This window comes from Ursus americanus, chromosome 12 (genome assembly GCF_024610735.1).
Source record: "Ursus americanus isolate L20-20 chromosome 12, mUrsAme1.1.p, whole genome shotgun sequence".
Taxonomy (NCBI): domain Eukaryota; kingdom Metazoa; phylum Chordata; class Mammalia; order Carnivora; family Ursidae; genus Ursus; species Ursus americanus.
In genome coordinates this window covers 26,922,362-26,946,265 of record NC_142138.1, presented here as the reverse complement: position 1 = coordinate 26,946,265, position 23,904 = coordinate 26,922,362, and the positions used below count along the sequence as shown (strand labels likewise).

At 33.8% G+C, this 23,904-nt stretch overlaps 1 long non-coding RNA gene across 1 annotated transcript in view; it reads right to left on the bottom strand.

Moving 5' to 3' along the window:
* Positions 1-602: 602 nt before the first annotated feature.
* The window catches only part of LOC148109160 (uncharacterized), a 67,535-nt gene continuing 44,233 nt past the window's right edge, over positions 603-23,904 (bottom strand). Inside the window, exon 3 of the long non-coding RNA XR_015726199.1 lies at positions 603-1,064. This is a non-coding gene — a long non-coding RNA (uncharacterized LOC148109160). The remainder of the gene's footprint in view (positions 1,065-23,904) is intronic.

Sequence of the window (23,904 nt, the reverse complement as noted above, 5' to 3'; positions counted from 1 at the left end):
ATTCACTGATGATTCACATGCATTGAAGTTTGAAAAACATTAAACATTGAAAAACATAAACATTGTCTCCATAAAGACAAATCAATTTGTTAAATGGTACCTTAGTAAATAAAACCTGATTATTGTTTCCAAGGAGCAAAATGCTGGTTGAGTGAGGGGGGAAAAGGAGAAGAAACTAACAAATACTGAGTACTTACACTAAGTCAGGCACTTTACTTGAAGACTCACTAATGTTATCACATTTAATATTACCACAAAAACTCAATGGAGCAGTATTATAACCCTACTTCACTGATGAGTATACTGAGGTTAAATAACTTATCAGAGATCACATACTCAATAAATCTTGGTCAAATAGTTCTGTGTCCAAAAATTACACACCCTCTTCTGTACCCAAAGTTCAATGCACATGAAAAAGTTATCAATAATTCATGAGAAAACTGAGAATAATAAGTAAATACATTTGGCACAGATTTTAAATTATCAAAGTGATAAGAAGACAGTATTATCATTGTGGACTGGTTTACTAAAAAAAATGATTCACAGAAGGTTGAATTAGAAAATGCTATAAGATAAACTTATACTATTTATGATATCAGCTACATATTTAGCACTGTGCTAAGTAAACTTTTACATTCATTATCTGATTCTAAACCAGCCTCATTAGGTGCAAAATATTTGCCAATTTGGAGATTAAGAAACAAGACAAACAAACAAAAAACAGAGACTCAATGAGTTTAAGAAATAAACTAAGTTCACAGAGCAAATAAGGGACAGAATTGTGAGTTCAGAGTATCTAAAGCTATGACATTCCCAAATACCATTGGGAGTTGAAACAAATGTTTGTTATAAGGTGGCAGAAGTCTGAGTTTGTAAATTTATTTCAGATTGTAACTGTTTTGACAGATAGAACCAACATTAATGATCTTATTGATATTGCATTAAGGTATTTGCTTAGTAAGTCCATTTTCTGACAAATTTCAATTTCTTCCCTACTCATGCTTTCATTGAGTTATAACTAATGCTTATGAATATTTTCTTGACTTCAAATAATCCAGTTCCTCCTGAAATAGAAAAAGAGAAATAAAAACACTTGAAGACGAAAAATACAACCTTCAAAAATAATATGTAACTTACCCTCCAAGTGTAAAACTATAATATCACGTGCTTAATAACACAGGAAAAATAAAAATATCTAAAGTCTCCTTAGGGGTGGATCAACATTACTATAAAGTTACATTATTTTCCATTATGTCGGAGGGTATCACACTGGTCTTCAGTAGAGAATCATTTTCTTGCTGTTTAATAATACCAAGCAACTAGTAATCCAATAAAAAACAAATCAGCAGGGCTATTTGATGTCACATATAACTCCAAGAGAGACCATTTCAATGAGTGTATAACCTACATCTCTAAGTAATAAGAATGTTTCATTGTATTATTCAGTACCTTGCAGAGGCCCATTAAATGTTTACTGAAAGGAATTTAATTGGGAGTAAAGCCAAAAAGTCTGTTGGTAAAAGTGTATATGAAATGTTGTATTAATTTCTACATACTTTATCTTTGCACTCTCTACTCTCCGTGGTTTTCATAGCAACAAATATGAAATTACTGATGCATGATACCTGTGAGAAGCAACGCAAATAATTCCAAAAGGAGAAATTAAAGGGATGGTAATAATAATATATATAATCATTTTATTAAACTTTAATATATAGCTTTTATATTCATAGACATAGATATTAAGTTCTTATGTTCACACACAGAATATACTTAATATATTATCTAGTCCAACTTCCCATTTATACATTCATTTATCCCTATTTATTTTTAATTGATTTATATATTAATTCATATATGCATTCACTTAAACTCCTTAATGTTTATTTGCTTTAATGAAAATCAGGGAGAATAGGACTCGCCTCATAGGCTTTTCATAAATATTCAATGAAATAATCAATGCTAAATGTACAACATATTATCTGATAAATGGTATACACTAATATTACTATTATTAAATTAAATATATATTTTATTGAGAGTCTGATATGAGCAAGGCTCTGTGATGAAAAAAAAAGAATAAACATGTAACCAACTCTCTAGTTACATCTTGATAAAGAAATTAAGAAATATACCCATATAATATTAATAAAGGAATGTGATGATAGGTTCCAGAGGAAAAAGTTTTTGAGAGGGCAGAGATTTCCAAAGACCAAAGTCCTTCCTTCTACAGTACATAATGACAAGCGCTTTCGAATTTTCTTTTGGAAGTTTTTTCACTGATTCACTAGGCAGTCCATTCCATTTTTGAAGAAGTTTAATTATTAGAAATAATATTCCATTATCCCATATGGAAGCTGACTTCAGTACTTTTCAAAATATTTTCCATTCTATTTCTAACCTCTATCAGGTAAATATCAAGCAAGTGCAAATCAAATGGGAGAAATGCTCAATTATTTTCTTCAGTTTTTTTTTCTTTTTACACAGAAGCTAGTAAATGTAAGTGAATTTTTCTATATATAACACTATTAGTTTTATTTCTGCTGACTTCTAAATAAAATAGCCTAGCCAAAAGGATAAATAACAGACTGACCTAGCCACATGTTCTCAATATATTATTAAACTGCACTGTATTTCCTTTGGGAAGAAATTACACTGCTATTTCCTTTACATTTTTTATATCAATAGATGTCTGAATTTCACTTGAGCTACAGAAGAGGGCTGAAGGAATAAAATTTGACAAAGCTGGATTCAACTAATGAGAGGTAAGGGAGTTCGGAGAAGCTTGAGTTTTGCCATGAACTCTAGTTTTCATTATAGTGTTTGGGGAAACAGGATATATCAAGGAGAGGGATTAAATGGCATAGGAAAGGGTGAACATAATTAGATTTTATGTTTGAAGAGGTATACTGGAAAATATGCTGTCAAAATCTGACACATACCTTCAGTTTTTCAGTTACAGGCAATATTGTTTGCCCAAATAAGACTATTTTTAAAGTATTTATTCACTTGGTGTTTTCCAATTTGAGCCAAATTATTGAGCTTCTTGTTGACATTATTTGTTACTGGAAATGAGAGAAATGAATGTGATATTTGCCTTAGAATGCTCATTCTCATATTCTGCTCTTGTGATGTCACATCTTACCTGTCTACATTTGGTGTTGCTTATTACTGTAGGCAGCAAGAGATGTGCACATGTCAAACTGCCTCTAGCTAGCAAATATATTTCTGGGAGACATAATGTTTTAAGCAGGAAACACAGGAACATGTCTACAAGCCAATCTGTCGACAAGTAATAAAGTATTCATACTATACCTCCAGCACAAGAAGTTGAAAGGAAGCTCTTACTGGTAACATTCCCCTGCATGTATTAAAAAACTAATAATCAGGAAAAAAAAAAGTCTTTACTCTTACAAAAACAAGTTTTACAAAGATTTGGGTTAAACGCAAATGAATTGTTAAAACTATTAAATGAGAATTTCTAGCTCCTTTTTTTTCTTAGGTTATTCAATGAATGCTTTAATACATATATAACATATAGTTAATGTTATTTCTACTATAGGATTCTACTGTTATTAGGAAAAAATGATTCACAATCCCAGAAAATTTATTTCCTATATTTCCTTAATCATGCATTATGCCTCTGAAACTCCAACCCAAAAAGAAAATAAGAAATAAAAGAAAAATAAAAACTATCAAAGAAATTTTTCACAATGACATGTTTTAAAAAATTTTTTTAAAGACTTTATTTATTTATTTGAGAGCAAGAGAGAGAGCACAAAAGCAGGATAGGGGCAAAGGGAGAGGGAGAAGCAGACTCCTTACTGAGCAGGGAGCCCAATCTGGGGCTCTATCCCAGGACCCTAGGATGACAACTGGAGCCCAAGATAGACACTTAACCAATTGAGCCACCCAAACACCCCACAATGACATCTGACTTAAACAAATAACAACATCTTAATTACATGCAAAATTTAACTTCATTTAAAACTTTTAAGAACAAATTATATTAAAGGAATACCTGCATTTAAAGTAAAAATGTTAATGTAATATTCAATATTTCATATTTTCTGAGTAAATGAGCATTTAAAATATTAAGCCACAGATTTCCATTTCTGGTCAAGATGGAATGACAATGACCAGATTTACTCTACTCACTGAAACAAACCATTATCAGGTAGAATATATGAAATATTTATTTTTAAGACACCAAATACCAGAAAATAAAGGCTAGTGATCCTTGAGAGATGGTACATGAATGTTGTGAGCTCTATGTGATTCCATGCTACTGGAGAGACAACTTCACAATGCATGGGACATTCAGTAGTGTATATCAACATCCCCCCAAAAAAATAATACAATTTAAAAATGGACAGAAAACATGAACAGACATTTCTCCAAAGAAGACATACAGATGATCCATAGACATATGAAAAGATGCTCACCATCACTTATCATCAAGGAAATGCAAATGCCAGCTCAATAATGGGAAGTAATTAGCCTTAGACTGAGACCTACTCTAGTCCTTTGTAATAAATCTTAGAAGCAAAATTTAATGGACAAAATAATGTTCAAGTTATTTAACTGAATCCCAGAAGAAAGCTCAAAAGTATTTATAGAAATACAAAAATATCCAACATTCAAGAGGGAACATTCACAATTACCAAGCATGCAAAAAGTAGGAAAAAGCCAACCCAGAACTAACACATGTGCTAGAGTTAGCAAACATTATAAGAATTATAACAGTTATATTCCACCTGTTCAAAACCTAAAGGATAATCATAGAAACTACTAAAAATATACCAAAGTATACAGAATTAAGAAACTTATAAAGATCACAGCAGCAATAAATTAAATATATGACTAGGAAACAAACAAGAAGCAATGAAACCCTAAATTGTGTCCTTGGGAATATCATTAAATTAGTAAACAGCTAGCCAAATAGATCATGGAAAAAGGAAGACTTCATTAGACATCCTACAGATATTAAATGGTAAGAATGTATTGTGAAAAATCATATGCTAATAAGTCTGAAAATTTAGATGAAATTACAAATTCTACCTCAAAAGAAAGCTCATTCAGAAGGAAATATCCTGGGGCGCCTGGGTGGCACAGCGGTTAAGCGTCTGCCTTCGGCTCAGGGCGTGATCCTGGCATTGTGGGATCGAGCCCCATGTCAGGCTCCTCTGCGTGAGCCTGCTTTTTCCTCTCCCACTCCCCCTGCTTGTGTTCCCCCTCTCGCCGGCTGTCTCTATCTCTGTCAAATAAATAAAATCTTTAAAAAAAAAAAAAAAAGAAGGAAATATCCTGAATATCTCTACATCTATTAAAGAAACAGAATTTGTAGTAAAAAACCTGCTAACAACAAAAACAAGTCAAACCGAAATGGGTTCACTGGTGAATTTTACAAAACATTTAAGAAAAAATAATACCAATTCCACATATGCTTTTACCAGAAATGAAAAGGAAATAATACTTTCCAACTATTTTTATGAAGCTGGCATTATCCTGATACCAAAAGTAGTCATACATTACACAAAAACTGTACAGAAACTTCTTCAACCTTATAAAAAGTACCTATGAAAACCCTACAGGTAACATCTTACTTAATGGTGAATGAATAAATGTACTCCACCTAAAGTCAGTAACAAGACCATAATGTCCATTCTCATCACTTCTATTCAATGTTGTATTGTAGCTCCAAGCCAATGCAATAAGGAAAGAAAAAAAATGAATCCAAGTGCCCAGATTGAAATGAAAGAAGTGAAATTCTTTATTTGCAGACAATGTTATCATCTCTATGGAAAATCTGATAAACTACTACAGCTAAGTGAGTTTTACAGGGTCCCAAGATAGAAGACCAATAGCAAAAATTAATTATATTTTATACTAGCACCATCAGAAAACAAATCAGAAAATTAAATTTAAAAACAATACCATTTAAAATAGCACCAGAAATTTGAAATACCTACAAAGAAACCTGACAAAATTGTGATAGATCTGTACAGAAAAACTACAAAATATTGCTGAGAAAACTTAAATATGACTTAATGAATGGAGAGATAAGCCTTTGTTGTAGGTTAGAAGACTCAGTATCACTAAGATGAAAATGATTTCCAAATTGATCTATGGAATTAATGCAATCCCAACTTAAAATCTAGCAGGCTTTCTTCTTTAGAAATGAAAAACTGTTTCTGAAAATCATATGGAAATACAAAGAACAATTTTGGAAAAGCAAAACAAAGACTACCTATTTCTAGGTTCTTTATAAAGATTCTACAATCAAGAGTGTGTGGTGTTGTCATTAATAATATCACAATTATATCAAGAGAATTGTTTAGTTCAGGCATAGGTCTAACATATAGACAACTGATTTTTGACAAAAGTACACAGGCAATTCAATGAAGAAATGATAGTCTTTTCAACAAATGGTATTAGAACAACTGAATATGCAAAATAAAATAAACTTAAGTTACACACATTATACCACACACAACAATATAAAATGAATCATAGAAAACTATGAAGATTATAGAGTAAATATATGAGAAATTGGTGATGTTGCGTTAGCTAAGAATTTTAAAATATGGCAAAAAGTATAATCTGTAAAACAAAAAAAATTTGGCTTTATTGAATTAAAAATTTCTGCTCTTCTAAAGGAAATATTAGGAGAATGAAAAGAGAAGCCATAGACTGGGAAGAAATATTTGCAAATAACATATTGATAAATGATTTTTCTATATATTATATATAGAAATCCTCAAAACTCAATAATCTGGAAAGAATCCATTTTTTAAAATGGGTAAAAAAATGTGAACAGACACTTCCAGAAAAACCTACAGATAAATTACATAGATGATAGATAGATAAATTATATATAGACAGCAAATGGACTGAAAGATGGGCAATATCACTAGTTATTTGTTGAATGAAAATTACAACTGTAGTGAGAAAATACTACATACCTATAAGAATTGCTAAATATAAACAAACAAATAAATAAGATTGAGCTTACCACATGTTGATAAGGGCATGGAACTGAAATTCCCTGGGAGATGATTTTTCCAAGTGACATATCCGATAAAGGGCTAGCACCCAAAATATCTAAAGAATATATGAAACTCAACACCCCCCCCCCCAAATAATACAATTTAAAAATGGACAGAAGACATGAACAGGCATTTCTCCAAAGAAGACATACAGATGGTCCATAGACATATGAAAAGATGCTCACCATCACTTATCATCAAGGAAATGTAAATCAAAACTATAATGAGGTATCACCTTACATCTGTCAAAATGGCGTAAATCAACAACACAAGAAACAACAGGTGTTGATGACGATGTGGAGAAAAAGGAATGCTTGTGCACTCTTGGTGGGAATGCAAACTGGTACAGCCACTCTCGAAAACAGCATAGAGTTTCCTCAAAAAGTTAGAAATAGAACTACCTCATAATCCAGCAATTGCAGTACTGGGTATTTACCAAAAGAATACAAAAACATGAATTCAAAGGGATACATGCATCCTTATGTTTATAGCAGTATTTCTACAATAGCCAAGATAAGGAAGCAGTCCAAGTGTCCATTAACTGATGAGTGGAAAAGATGATGTGATACATATATCTACATATACACATGTGATATATATGTTCATACATATATATACACACACAGAATGAAATATTTTACAGCCATAAAAGAAATGAAATCTTGCCATTTTCAATGACATGGATGGAGCTAGAGAGTATAGTGCTAAGCAAAATAAATCAGACAGTGATAGACAAATGCCATACAATTCCACTTCTGTGGAATTTAAGAAACAAACAAGCAAAGGGGAAAATGAGAGAGAGAGACAAAGTAAGAAATTAGATTTTTAACTATAGAGAACAAACTGATGGTTATTAGAGGGGAGGGGATGGGGGAATTGTTTAAATAGGTGATGCGGATTAAGGTATACACTCATGATGAGCACCGGGTATAGTATGGACGTGTCGAATCACTATATTGTACCCCTGAAACCCTGAAACCAATATAATACTGTATATTAACTAACTGGAATTAAAACAAAAACTTAAGGTAAAAAATTAAAAATAAAAACATAAAAGAAAGGAAGAAAAAAAAGAAGAACTGAAATTCTCATACATTGATGTTGAGAATATAAAATGGTACAATCTCTTTGGAAAACAGCTGCAAGTTCCTTAAATAATGTATCTGAAAAACATGAAACTAACATACTATCTAGCCATTCCTTTCCTAGCTTTTACCCAAGATAAATAAGACCACATGTTCATATAAAAGACCTGTACATGACTGATCAGAACAGCTTATTTATATTAGCCAAAAGTCTGCTAACAACCCACATGCCAGCAAGTGAATGGATAATCAAACTGTGGTATATTCGTATAATGTAATACTACTCAGCAATAAAAAGTAAGAAACTACCAATACATGCTACAACATGGATTAATCCCAATATATTTATGTCAAGTAAAAGAAGACTGACATAAAGAGTGCAGTTTTACTTATAAAAAGTTCTGGAAAACTGTTAGAAATCTAGATTGTCAAAAAGCAGATGAGTGTTTTCCTGAAGAGGGGAGGAGTGGGAGAGAGATGACTCATGGACAGAAAGAAATTTGGTAGTGATAGATAGGTTCACTTTCTTACTTGTGGATATGGTTTCACTGTTATATACACCAAAACTTATCAAATTGAAAAAATTTAAATATGTGCAGCTTATTATATGATACTTATTTCTCAATAAATTTGATAAAATATATAATTACAAATTATTTTCACTAAATAGCTTACCATGTACTTCAACATGATTTTGAGATCATCATTATAAATTATTATAACATATTCCAGATTCGTAAGTTCTTTGTACGTATATATTTATTTAAGACAAAGAAACATGTCATTTTACACTTCCTCAATAACAAGTTCTAGGACCTTGGAACTATACATATATTTTTTAAAAGTATTGAGACAATTGGAGTGGGCATAGCTGTCAGTTACCCTGCTAGGATGTCCCTGCTCTAGATGATAACCTAAATTAGAAATTACATGTTCTAATTCAACTAGAAGAAAGTACAGAAAAGCAAGTGTTAAGATGTATGTTTGCATGTATTTATACTTCAGTGAAACTATGTTGAAAGGTGCTTGCTTATATGTGAGAGAGATTCTATAAGTTGCCAACTACATCTCTTCATTTTAGACTGAAGGAAATGTACTTACTACTCTTAAAATAAGGAAATTATATAAATTTTGTATATGGGAGCTTTGCATTAGCTACAACTCTAAAATGACATTGAAGTGGAATAAAGTATCGTAAGTTGGGTTCCCTAGAAACAGACCCTGAGACAAATATTTGAGGCAATCCTAGAAAGTAACAGTAGGGTAATGAGGAAAGACAAGACAAGGAATTCAATATAGGGTATTAGTAAGCAAGATATCATTTTCAACAAGTAGAACTCAGTCCCACTGGGAATATCCCACTGGGAGACTGTATATATAGAGAGGGTGTATATATATATATATATATATATATATATATATATATATATATATATATATATGTATATATATTCGTAAAAGAGTATAGAAGAGGCCAGAAGATGGTGTTTCTATTTTCCAATTCTCCTTCATCATTGTTTGAGAGCTGCTCCTGGGTATCCTGTCTCTTACACTTCCACATACTCCATGTGAGGGGCTGAGCATACTCCTCAGGGCAGAGAAGGCCCTTAGAAAGTAGAGCACCCATAGGGTGCCTGGGTGACTCAGCCGGTTAAGCCACCAACTCTTGATTTTTGTTTGGGTCATGATCTCAGGGCTCTAGGATCGAGCCCTGCATGGCAGCTCTCTGCACTGAGCAGGGAGTTTGCGTGAGGATTCTCTCTTCCTCTCCCTCTGCCCCTCCCCCTCCCTCTCTCAAATAAATACATAACTCTTAAAAAAAAAAAAAGAAGTATGCTACGCACTTAAGCTGAGTGCTGAAGTGATATGGGTGACAGTTGCTCCTTCTGAAGGAAGGAAAAATTGCATTCTATATTCCTCAAGAATTTGCTAAGTATTACTCATACAAATGGAGATTCAGAAACAAGAATGAAGACTAGAGCAGCATTTAATAGAAACAATGTTTCTATAAGCATACACTAGGTTAATTAACATTAGGTTAAAACAAACAAGCACAAGTCTCAGTCCAAAGAACCAGGAATTTGGAACTATAAATTAAAGATAAAATGAGTAGAGGCAACCACAGTTATCCAGCTAGACTCTCATGAGCTCTGGTATAAAATTATATGCATTTGCAGAGGTAATACTATAAAACCTATGGAATGGTGAAAGAAGCAATTGGAAGAACTTTATTAGCTGAGATTTTACAGATTACAATGTAATAATGATGCAGAAGTCACCTCATATAAAGGGGTTTTATTATAAAGCTACATGGAAGGAAGGGAACCCAAGAAAGTGTCATAACAGGAAAATCTGATCAGTACATTTGTTGTTCAGGATGCAGCCGTAGTTCTGGAGCACCGGTTATCAGCCTTTAATGACCTCATCAGCTTGTTTTTCTTTCAACAGAGAATATCTCATAGCCCTACTCTAGGGACTTGGCAACAAAAAATCACTTTTCCTCCTTTCTTCATTTCTGCTTCTGTGGCTACTCTTTCCTTCCAACGTCTCTTACTATGGTTCCCTCTTTCTCTGCTCCATATTCAAATTCCCTAAGTGATATGATCTAACTGTATCAGTTGTCTCTCTAGAGGCAACCCTATTAAGCAACATTCTTATTCCAAGCCTGTTTAGGAAAGGTTGTCTTTGCTAGGGGGCAGATTCGAGTCCAGCAGTTGTATCATGGTAGCCCAGTCAGGTGACAAAAAACCTGACCACCTGTAAAAAGGTGTCTGTTTCTGGTCGCTCTCTTTTAGAAGGGAAATTGAGTGTGCCGCTGAGTCTTTCTTGCAATCTACCAGGAAAGGGAGAGCAAATGGTTAGGGTTCCACTAAGATTCTCTCTATGAGTAAATATGTTTCCTGGAATGGGGTAACAGATTTATATAGTGAAACCATTAGCTAACGTTTATTATATTAGTTTCTTAAGAAAGACTCAGCAGTATGACACAGACATCGTAGCTTTGATAGTGACATGGCAAATTGGTTGAGAAATTGACACTTGAATCAGAGACCATCCCAAGCAGACAATCTATTAGCAGAAGTATTGGAGAACAAATGTATATGTTCTCATAATGGCAACTGGTGCCTTTTGACCTTTCTAGTATGTTCACAATTTTGCTTAAGGCAAGCCCTAACAGCCATCAGTATAAATTCCTGTTTATTTATTCAGAATTCAGGACATCGCTTTCATTCTTTAAAAATTAAAATAATAAGGCAATGTTACCAAAAAATCCCCCTCATGCATTTTAATGATACTGTTTTTTTAAGTAAGCAGTTTCTAAAGCAATTTCAGATTTAATTGTGATTTATATATGACAAACAAAAAAGTTGTATTGACATCATCATTATCAGTAGCGTAGCTAAATTAATATAATTGAAAAATGACCATGTGTCAACTCACCACAATAAATACATTTTAAACATCTTGAACTGGCATAGCACTTACAATTAAGTTGCACAATATAGCTTCAAATAGAAGCCATGGCAAAAACTTTTTTTTAACTTGTGGCTTCAGCTACAAGGTGACTCTAATTTAAGGGAAACTTTAATTATTAATATTTCTGAGAAATGCATAAACTCCCTTCCCTTTTGCCCTCAATAACGACAGCACCTACAGGCAATGTATTTTCTAATATTCTTATTACTTCATCTGTTAGCAGTTTGTTAAACAAAAACAAAAACAAAAACCTGACAATACCAAAGCTAGTAATGAAGTTGGCTGGTGAATTATAATGCTGTACATCTTATTGACATAGAGCATAGATGTCTTAATAATTGGCTGTAGATGAGTGCAAAAGAGTGAAGAGATTTTACAGAAGATAATTCTTGCATATCATGTCTAAAAGCTGAAGGGAAATACGAATATTTCAAATAAAATACATATTTTGAATATTCTAACTTCTGGCATTGTACCAGGGGCTGTGGGTAACATAAAGAAGAATAAAACACAGTTTCTGATTACTGTGAGCTTAGAATCTATGAAAAGTTAAGTAAATTCCAATAACAGTTCAAGATAATAAAAGAAAATTTGACATATTGGCCCATGACTAATATAACCTACGTAGATGATAATTGCATTAAGTGCTCTGTACATGATGATTGCATGTTAGGAAAGTTAAATTGGGAATCACACTGAATATGCTTAAGTTTAGTTTAAATTGAGCTACAGACTCTATTTTAATGTTTTAGTTTTAAAGAGACATTGAATTAGAGATAATTTTATACTTCTCAGAATACAAATGAAAATATTTATATCTCAAAGTGCTATTCACAATGCTCTAATTATGATGAAGCAAATCAGTTAATAAGAATTATGCTCCCAAACCCTAGAAGAAAATAGCCTGTGACCAACCTGTACAAAAGCAACGTGATGCGGGGAGACATGCGAAGAGGACTGCGGAAAGCCTGAAGTCTTGACGAAGAGCGGGGATGCTGCTGTGTACAGCTTGCTTATTTGGATGATGCCCCATGACTACTCACCCTTCCTATAATTCACTTGTAAGAACAAGCTACAGGAAAAACGGGTGCTACAGCCATCAAGTCACCGTCCAGACATGGCCATTAATATGCTCTCTATCCTGCTGCATCTGTCATGAGGGGGATCCATCATGTCTGGGAGGTTTAATCATTTGCTTCCCTTTGTTTTTTCTCAAGTATACCTAATAGGCCTGTTTCCCCATTTTTTTAAGTGCCACCTATGGAGTGTTCAAATTTGTCTGTTGTGTACAGGGAAGGAGAAGAGACTGGAGAGCTAAGGGGTAGAAATGGTTTTCCCTTATTTTCCCCTGATTCCTTTGGTTGTTCTCCTTTAGGGTCATACGCAAATGTGGAGGCAGTTTTAGTTAGCTCTGGCTTGCAGTGACCAGGGGACATACATGGTAAATGTCCTACAATCTATGTCAGAGCTGTGCAGAATGAAGAATTTTCCCATCAAATGTGTTAATAGGGACCCCACTGAGAAGCACTGTATACTTAGAAGGGTTTTAGAGGAGGAAACCATTACCTCAAATTTAGTAGATATTTTGGGAAGTAGATTTGTTTAATATCTATCATATATATGACCCAAGGTAGCCTGTACTTTATGCCTTAAAAGTGCTTGTAAACATAATGTAAATTTTTTAAAAATTAGAGTAAATTCTATTGGAGATTACTATATCTTCTCACTGCTATCCCAGTCCCACTAAATTATCATAGTGGAAATTATTCAGCAAAAATATTTGCAAAGATTTTTATTGCATCTAATCAAGAAATAAAACTCCAAGGAAATGGCTATATAAGTATTATTTACAATCATTAAATCATGATCAAAGATACTCATTTATATAATTTTAAAGCATGCAAACTGTATGTGTTTATATGTTTCTTGCTAAGGAGAGAGATTGATAGACATATAATCATGGAAATTTATCTAATGTGACATGCAAATCACTCTGAACACTTCAAAAGGAGAGAACAAATTTTTGTGACAACAGCGAAATGATCCTGTATCTGCTTTGTGTACCGAATGTGTGTGTTTGTTTCTTGCATTATCCAGCTGAGGCAGTTTTAACAGGAGGTTAAGAATACAGTTCAGGAAACAGACTGCCTGGGTTTAAATTGCAGCTCTGCCACTTACTAGTACAATGACCTTGAGCAAAGTATTTAGCCCCTCTGTACCTTTGTTCCTCCATCTTTAAATTAGAATATGAACAGTGTGCTATAAATGTTAGATATTGCAATATAGAGCACTAGGTTTAAAAAGATGTATTTTTACTTGTGATTTTTTTAAAATAAAAAAAAAACAAAGTGACTATGACCATGTTGTTTAAACCAGTCTATCTTTACTCTTAATGCAGCTCAAAACAAAAAAGAAACCCCCATAGAGGAAAACCCATTAAATACACCATATAATTAATAAAATAATGCACACTGAAAGGGGTATTTTATAGCATTTTGCAGACTTTTCATAGCCTATCTCAGAGAATCACTTTTTAATTTTACTTTAGCTATCATGGAAATCACAAAATACTTATGATGTTCTGCCTCAGGGTTTATTCCCAGTGATGTTGCCCTGGCAATGGTGATGTATTGTGTTCTTTAGGTGTTAGATCAGTATTTCTTCTTTGTTGACCAGGAAGCCAGAAAACACATAGCAATTAAAAAGATGTACAGTCTAATATAGTCTAATTAAAGATGATTACCCACACCTACCAATGGGTATTCACAAATTGCCTACTAACCCTTTCAAAAATAGGACTGATTTTGTATTGTTGCCATTGATTTTGAAAGCTATACAAAAAGAAAATGAAGATTATGTTAGACACGAAAGTGATTTCTTTTGTATTCGCTCTGTTTTCTTTTTCTGAACAATCACTTGGCTGTTTTCCTTTTAAAATTTTAACATTTTTTTTAAGATTTTATTTTATTTATTTGAGAGAGAGAGCAAGCGAGAGAGTGCACAATCATGGGGCGCGGTGGAGGGAGAGAGAAGTAGACTCCCCGCCAAACAGGGAGCCCAATGTGGGGCTCCATCCCATGACCCTGGGACCATGACCTGAGCCGAAGGCAGACGCTTAACTGACTGAGCCATCCAGGCACCCTATAAAATTTTAACACTATTTAAAATGAGGAACTGAAACAGTTTTCTCTTATTTGGACAATAATTTTAGCTCACGGAAGATAGAAGTAATGGAGGAAAGAGTTATTAACTAAATCATGACTATCAGGATAGAATTGGCAAATAATGGAAAAAATAAATAAAATCACACTTTTGGGAAAAGTGACCTTATATTTCTTTTTTAAAAATGGGAAAATCATAGGAATGGTCTACTCAGGATTGTTATTGACCAGACTAATTGTACTTTCTCAACTAGGAAGTTAGAACACAGCAGAAAGATAATGAGGATAATTGCAATAGGAGGTAGGCAGGAATTGGGGTATAGCAATTAAGAGATTTTCTTTAAATTTTTTTAATGTTTTTCATAGATTTTATTTATTTATTTAGAGAAAGAAAGCTCAAGTTGGGGGGAAGGGCAGAAGGAGAGGGAAAGAGAGAATCTCAAGCAGACTCCACGTTATGCATGGAGTCCCACAGGGGGTTGGATCTCACCACCCATGAGATCATGACCTGAGCTAAAATCAAGAGTTAGGTGCTCAACCAACGGAGTCACCCAGGTGCCCCAATATATTTTCTTAATAATTTTAACTTGATCTGACCAAATGTGAACTCATCCTTTGCACTAGGCATATTCCTTCTCCTAAATGTCATGAGCCACCATCATGTTTCTCAAGCTAGAAATTGGAGCTTGAGAATTCTTCCTTTTCCTTAATCCTCACATCAAGTCATCAGAAAATTCTGTCTCAAAAATATATTTTGTATCAATTCCCTCCTCATTTTCACACCCATCACCCTTCCTGAAGCAACTATCATATCTTACCTAGACGAGTTCTTCACAAATTCTAATAAGTGTACAAATTTACCAGGGGGATCTTGTTAGAATATATATTCTGCTTTAGTAGGTTCACATAGGGCCTGAGATTCACCATTTCTTATGAGGTCTCAGGTAAATTGATCCTGCTATTCCGTGGATCACCCATTAAATAGAAAGGCTTAGATTACCCTCAAGGTCACCTAACTTGTACTGAAGGTTCAATACCATCTTCCTGCAGTCTATTCTCCACCAAGTAGAGTGATCTTTAAAAAACATAAATCAGATCATGTTACTCTTTCAGTAAAAATAATTAGTATAGGATTTTAAAAGATAAATTTACTCTTAATTCACAATAGAATTTCCAAATCTAAGAACAATAGGTGGTAAGTACCCCAACTGTCTGTAGAGCAATCACCTAGAAATGGCCCTGCAAGATATTAAGAAGTACCAAATTGACCTTTCCAATATCCCTATTCACCACCTAACTCCAGCCTATACAAGAGAAAGCTAGAGGTTAACAGGATTTCATAGGAATGTAGAATAAGTCCTGGCTTTTCTCTTCTCTTCTGCATGGGAAAGGGTAATGCTCCATTCCCTGGTAATATGAGGAGGACCCAAAAGAATCACTCATAGAAAGGGAAGTTCCTCTGATAAGGAAAGGTAAACTTTGCCTTCTTTCCACTGGGGCACTGGGAGTACAGAACAGTAAGAAAGTTCTTGGGAAAACCTGGCATGTGTCCTCAGGAGTTTGTAGCATTCGTGATCACAAAAATGATGGGCCTCCTTTTCTTCTCACTGTATGAGTAATATCCCTTCATAGCAGGGTCTAGATTAATGTTTTAGTGAACATTCAAGGACTGGGAATCTTGAGGGGTCATCTTAGAATTCTGCCTATCTCACTGCTTTTGACTACAGAACCTCAAATTACCTCAAACAGCCTAACTTCTCCTGGAAAAGAGGAATCAACTGGGTATAAGAATGAAGTTTTTAGGGGTGCCTGGGTGGCTCAGTCGTTAAGCGTCTGCCTTCAGCTCAGGGCGTGATCCCGGCGTTCTGGGATCGAGCCCCATGTCAGGCTCCTACACTGGGAGCCTGCTTCTACCTCTCCCACTCTCCCTGCTTGTGTTCCCTCTCTCGCTGGTTGTCTCTTTCTGTGTCAAATAAATAAATAAAATCTTAAAAAAAAAAAAAGAATGAAGTTTTTAAATATCTCACATTGTCAATACCTGAAATCAGTCTGTGTTGTTACTTGAGACCCAAGCTATTAGTAGTAGACAAGGAAGGATCTTCCACAGAGCACGGGGTAGTGGTTATACATTCAATGGCTTTCCATTGCACCTTGAAAAATGTGGCTCCTGACACTCCACGTTATTCTCATTCCACTCTCCATCTCATTCTCATTTAAAAATAAACTCAGCCTTCCACCTAATTTTCAGAAGACCCAAGTTCTTTCACTCCGCACATAATTCTTCCGCATGTATGTCAATTACTAGAACGTTAGTTCTCAGCCTCAACCCCAAAATATCATTCATATGTAATCATTTACTTATTTAGTGCTAGGTCTCAAGCTCCAAAAGTGCAGGGCCCATATTGGTCTTGACTTGTCTTTTGTTCAATGTCTTGTATAGAACTTAATACATAGTAGGTACCAATAACTATGTGTAGAATAATTAGTGCTATATTAGACTAGAAAATATAGATGTCAATCAAAATAATGGGGAGAGAATGTAATGTTTAAAGAGAATATAAAATCACAACTCTTGAGCTCTGGGCCAAATGTCAACAGGCTTATTCTGTCTGAACAAAGAAAGTCTTATAAATCTGAATGTGATTGTTTGAAACTGAATTTGAATGATCTCTGTAGTTTGCCATAAGCTGTATCACTTCATATTAATTTTATACTGCCTCTTCACACATTTATGTGTGTTTCCTCACAATGCAAAACTTTCAAAAGTATAATACTACTCGTACAGTGAGAAGAAAGGAGGCCCAGTTAAGTATTCAGAAGAATGCTTATATTTTAAGGTCAGGCAGAGAAGAAAAGGTTTTTTTTTTAAATACACATGCCTGGGCTTTACCCATAACCTCCTGAATTCCAATCCACACTTTTTTTTTAAGAATCACAGAACTAAACTTACAGGACTTTAATATCTTATGACACTTAAGATCCAATGCCTTCTTCCTGTAATGACTTGAGTACACATATTATTTCTCCTTCTATGCTACTAAAATTTTTTGATGGCAGGGATTAAGACAATTTTTTTTAATCTTTCACATTTTCTTATATATAGTTGGTGTTCAGTAAGTGTCTCCTGAATAAAATATAAAAGCGAGTGTTTGTATTCTTGAAGGTATAACTATAAAAATTTCAAGGCTCAGACAGCTTCACTCTAAAGATTATCAAACTGGATTTAGAAATATGAATACAAGACCTTATTTATATGCTCATTTTGAGAGTACATTGCTACCTTGATTACTGTTCAAAGATACTTATATTTCTCATAGATTTATGAAGACACTTACATCTTTATACCATGAACAGATTTCTCTCATCATTATTTTTTATATATCCACCAGTTGAGCTTTTGTCATAAAAATGTTGTCCCAGGAAGTGTCATACAGTAACTATGGGATACTTTTCTTCCTAACACATCAATAAATCAATGCCAGATACACTGAAGGAGAAAGTTCATAGTTTTAAATTCTTTTTCTTTTCCCATTCTGTTCGTGATTAACCAGTTGAAATGCAACTTGTAAAGACTGAAAAGGTCTTTGTCTTGGTGGCCAAATTCTTAACAATTTGTGGAAAAAATTAAAACTCACAGGATGAAACCAACTGGAAAATATTGGATTCATGGTCCTTGTCCTTTCATGTTCCCCTGCAGTGTCAGTATATTTTTATACCACATAGTGGATAAGCTCAGAATTTATTATGTCTTCTTGTTGCCATTGATTCCAAAAGAAATCGTGTGCCACACCCAGACACACTCAGCCTCTGTTTCCCAATATTGAAAAGTCATATACAGAATTCAATTTGGCCTAATCTCCATCATATCACCCTTAAAATATGATCTTCAGGTCATTTCCTTCTCTTTGAAGGGGAAAGGCAGTTGTGAGAAGGAATAAGACATCATATTTTCCAATGGCTCTCACAAAATTCTCCATTTTGTCTTTTCAGTTCTGTTTAAACTTCACTTCTCCATCAAGATCATTCAGGATTCGGGTTATTTTGCTCTCAACAAATGGCTAATCTTCAGGTCTCCATAAATTTCCTTCTACTTGCCTTTAATCCTTCTATTTTTCTTTTTTTTAAATAATTTTTATTTTGTTATATTAGTCACCATACGGTACATCCCCAGTTTTTGATGCAATGTTCCATGATTCATTATTTGCGTATAACACCCAGTGCACCACACAATATGTACCCTCCTTAATACCCATCACTGGCCTATCCCAATCCCCTACCCCCTCCCCTCTGAAGCCCTCAGTTTGTTTCCCAGAGTCCACAGTCTCTCATGGTTCATTCCCCCTTCTGTTTACCCCCCCTTCATTCTTCCCTTCCTTCTCCTACCGATCTTCCTATTTCTTATGTTCCATAAATGAGTGAAACCATATGATAATTGTCTTTCTCTGCTTGACTTATTTCACTTAGCATAATTTCCTCCAGTCCCATCCATGTTGCTGCAAATGTTGTGTAATCGTTCTTTCTGATGGCTGAGTAATATTCCACTGTATATATGGACCACATCTTCTTATCCAGTCATCTGTTGAAGGGCATCTCGGCTCCTTCTACAATTTAGCTATTGTGGACAATGTTTAATCCATTTTTCTAACCAGCCAAATGCAATACAAAGATTCAATAATTTACACTGCCATTTTAAGGTGCCCATGAATATATATTCCTTTTATAGAGAAATCTTTACAATATTTTAGCAATGTCTGCATATCTCCCATCTTGCCTCTTTCAAGATAATAGATTGCAACACACTAGGCAAGATTGTATTATTCTTCTCATGTAGAAAAATAAACATTTGCCTTGCCTTCCTTTATCAATAACTTACCCAAAAATAAACAAATGAAAAGTAATCTTTGAAAAAAAAATTTCAACATCCTCTAACTTTTTATCAGGTATTCTTAAGAGGATATTTAATATAGTTTCTTTCTGTGGTTGTTTTTTGTGGGGGTGACAGAAATAGTGGTGTGTAAGCTAATTACTAATCTTACATGGAGCAAATGCTTTATCTAAACTGAATAAGGTTAGGCCAGTGGAAGTTATCCCGTAAATCTGAGTAATCCAACAAGTATCATGTCAAATTTTATACATGTATTTGTGACTTTCATTTGCTTGGTTCACTCCTATGTGCTAGAAGACAGCTCAAGGACATAACCAAGATTAACTATAAATTTTCCTTCAAGGATCAATTTTATATTTGAACCAGGAGGGAAGTCATAAACCTTTTCAGGTAAGTACACAATTCCAGCCCAAATTCAGTGTAAAATGGTTTGCTTGAAACATGCAAGCTCTTGAAGCTAATAAAAGATCTACTTGTTACACATACAAAATAAATATAAAGAGAACAGTAACCTTAACTTCAGTGACAACAGAAATAGAGGGCGTTCTCATTATGTTTTGTTTTCCAAAACTTTGTTTATTTTGATATTTACATTTGCTGGTTTAGAGTGGAATATTCTTTCTAAATTAGGAACTGACAGTTTATTTGTGATTGATATGCTTTCTTTGCAGGAGTCACTGCTGAAAAATAAACACCTATCTTTATTCTTATTTGTATTTATCATACTCAATATAACACAAATATAGAATGGAGATATTTTAGTTTCATTGAATTTAGGAATGCTCTTTGTAAAAGTCCTAGCACACGCAAATTCTATTTAGCAATTATTAAATTATCCTGTTCTGCACTGTGAGGTTAGCCCCCATATGGTATAGAGTTCACCTAAAATTGTTATGAAGATGTAGATGACAAATACTATTTTAATGAAAAACCATTTAAAACATATTCACAGCCAGGCCTCTATTTAATACTTAGGGTAAACATCGGAGGAAAACTGCCCTGTTCTACATCTGGGCTAAATCTCACACTATTATCTGTGAAGACATGCAGTGTTTAAAAAAAAAAAAAACTAACTTTTAATATCTGTGCAGTTTTAAATACTTCTCCTAAAATTTCATCATTTCTAGGCAATTATGACTTTCCCCCATTAGTAACAGAGCCTAATGGGAATAGCATTATTTTTGGAATCAGACTGACCTGGTTTGAATCTTGTCCTTGTGACTTACTAGGTATGCAGAGTTGCCAATATTATTTAATCTCTGTGAATTTCAAATTCTTTCTCTAGAATGCCGGTATCTATTCAATTAATACAAATCTTGCAGAGTTTATCAGGTTCCTTAAAGGAAAGTAATGGTGAGTGTAAAGAGTCTAAAAGCACGCCCTGAGCATTGTACATAATCAATAAAGTTGTCACGACTATATAAATGTTTATACTGAACTCCTCTTGATCGTTTTCCTAGACAGTGCCTCTATTTTCCCTCTTAAATCATATTTATTTCCAAAAAAAGAAGAAAAAAAATCAGGGGTAAGTAGTTAATGTTAGGGTACTACATGACTGCAGAACAAACTAGATGGACAAGACTGGGGAAAAGAAAACACAAAGGAGTTTCTTCATAACTCCCTCTTGGGAAGAGATAGCTGGTAAACAGTTATATCAGTTTCCATCCTTAGTTGCAAATAACAAAAGCTTAATTCAATCAACTTAAGCTAAAAAGAACGAATTTATTGACTCTTTAAATTATATGTCAGAAGGATAGAGTTGGCTAAAGGAACATTCGAGCAATGTTCTCAGGATTTGTCTATGTGTCACTCTGCTATGTGTTCTCTATGTTAAGTACTCTCTCAAAAGATCTTCCTCTGGGGACAAACACATCTTTGAGAGTTACAGGTTTACCAGTTTTTACAAACATAAGAAAAGTTCTCTAAAATCTATTTTTAGTTTGATAAAGTCCCAGTTGTGTATTTTTACATTGTTGTCTTTGCTTTCCTGTCAATTCCAAAAATTATCGCCAAGACTGATGTCAAGGAGCATACCCGCTGTGTTTCCTTCTAGGAGCTTTATGGTTTCAGGTCTCATGTTCAAGTCTTCAATCCATTTTGAGTTGTTTTTGTGTGTGGTTTAGGATAGGTGTCCAGTTTTGTTCTTTGGCATGTGTCTCTCCAGTTTTGCCAATATCATTTACTGAAAAGACTATCCTTTTCCCCATTATATATTCTTGGTTCCTTTCTCATAAATTAATTGACATATATGCATGGGTTTATTTTTGGGCTGTCTATTATGTTCCATTGATGCATGTGTCAGTTCTTATGCCAATAACATACTGTTTTGATTACTATAGTTTTGTAATGTAATTGGACACCAGGAAATGTGAGGCCTGTAGCTTTGTTCTTTCTCAGGATTACTTTGACTATGTAAAGTGTTTTGTTGTTCCATAAAAATTTTAAGATTGGTCTATCGGAGTAAGAAATGCCATTATAATTTGGATAGAGATTGCATTGAATCTGTAGATAACTTTTGGTAGTATGGCCATTTTAACAATATTAACTCTTCCAATCCATGAGCACTGAATATCCTTCCATTTGTTTGTATCTTTTTAAATTTCTTTCATAAAAATCTTATAATTTTCAGTGAATAGATCTTTTATCTGCTTGGTTAAATTTATTCATAGGTAGTTTATTGGATAATTTTATTCTTCTGATATCTTGTTATTAATGTATAGAAATGCAACAAATTTTGTATATTAATTTTATATCCTGTAACTGCTGAATTTGTTTAATTGTCTTAATTTTTTTGGTGGCAACTTTAGGGTTTTTGATATATAATATCATGTCATCTGCAAGTAGAGACAGTTTTATGCCTTCTTTTATGATTTGGATGTCTTTTATTTCTTTTTCCTGCCTAATTATTCTGGCTAGAGCCTCTAGTACTCTGTTGAATAAAAGTGGCAAGAGTGAGCACGTCGTCTCGTTCCTGCTCTTAGAGGAAAAGCTTTTAGCTTTTCACCATTAAAATGATGATATTAGCTATGGGCTTGCCATATATGGCCTTTACTATGTTGAGATTTATTCCCTACATGATGAGTTTGCTGAAAGCTTTTACCTTTTATGCTTTAATTGATGCTTTTATTGATCCTTTTAATTGTTGAATTTGGTTTGTTGTTATTTTGTTGAGGATATTTGCATCTATGTTCATTAGGAACATTGGCGTGTAATTTTCTTTTCTTGTAATGTCCTTGTCTGGTTTTGGTATCAGGGGTAATGTTGGCCTCATAAAATGAGTTCCTTCCTCTTCCTCAAACTTGGAAGAGTTTGAGAGGATATGAATTATTTTTAAGTGTTTAGAAGAATTCACTGGTGAAGCTGTCTGGTTCTGGAATTCTGTTGGAAGTTTTTGATCAGACTTTCTATTTCCTCATAATTCTCTTGGTAGGTTGTATGTTTCCAGGAATTTATCCATTTCTTCCAGGCTATCTAGTTTGTTGGTGTATAATTATTCATAGTAGTCTTTTATTATACATTGAATTTCTGTGATGTCAGTTATAACGTCTCCTTTTACATTTCTGATTTTGAGTCCTTTCATTTTTTCTTTATGAGTTTTGCTAAATGCTTGTTAATTTTGTTTATCTTTTCAAAATGCCAATTCTTAGTTGATATTTTCTATTGTCTTTTTCTATTGCTAAAGATATTTTCTATTGCCTTTTAAGTCTCTATTTCATTTATTTTCACTCTGATCTTTGTTGTTTCCTTCCTTTTACTAAAGTTGGACTTAGTTTGTTCTTCTTTTTCTAGTTCTTTGAGGTTCAAGTTAGATTATTTGAGAACTTTCTTTTTTATTAATGTGGGCATTATTGCAGTGAACTTCCCTCTGAGTACTACTTTTTCTGCATCCTGTAAGTTTTGGTATGTTGCATTTCTATTTTCATTTCTCTCAAGATTTTTAAAAACTTCTCTTTTGATTTCTTCTTTGATCCAGTAGTTGATCTCCACTTATTTGTGAATTTAACAATTTTCTTCTTGTAATTGATGTCTAGTTACATGCAATTGTGATGGAAAAAGATGCTTGATATGATTTTAATACTCTTAAATTTGTTAAGATTTGCTTTGTGTCTAACATATGTTTTACACTAGACAGTGTTCCATGTGCTCTTGAAAATAAAGTTTCTGCTGCTGTTGGTTGGATGGTCTGTAAATACCTGTTATGTCCATTGGGTCTAACACGTGATTAATCCAATGTTTCCTTATTGATT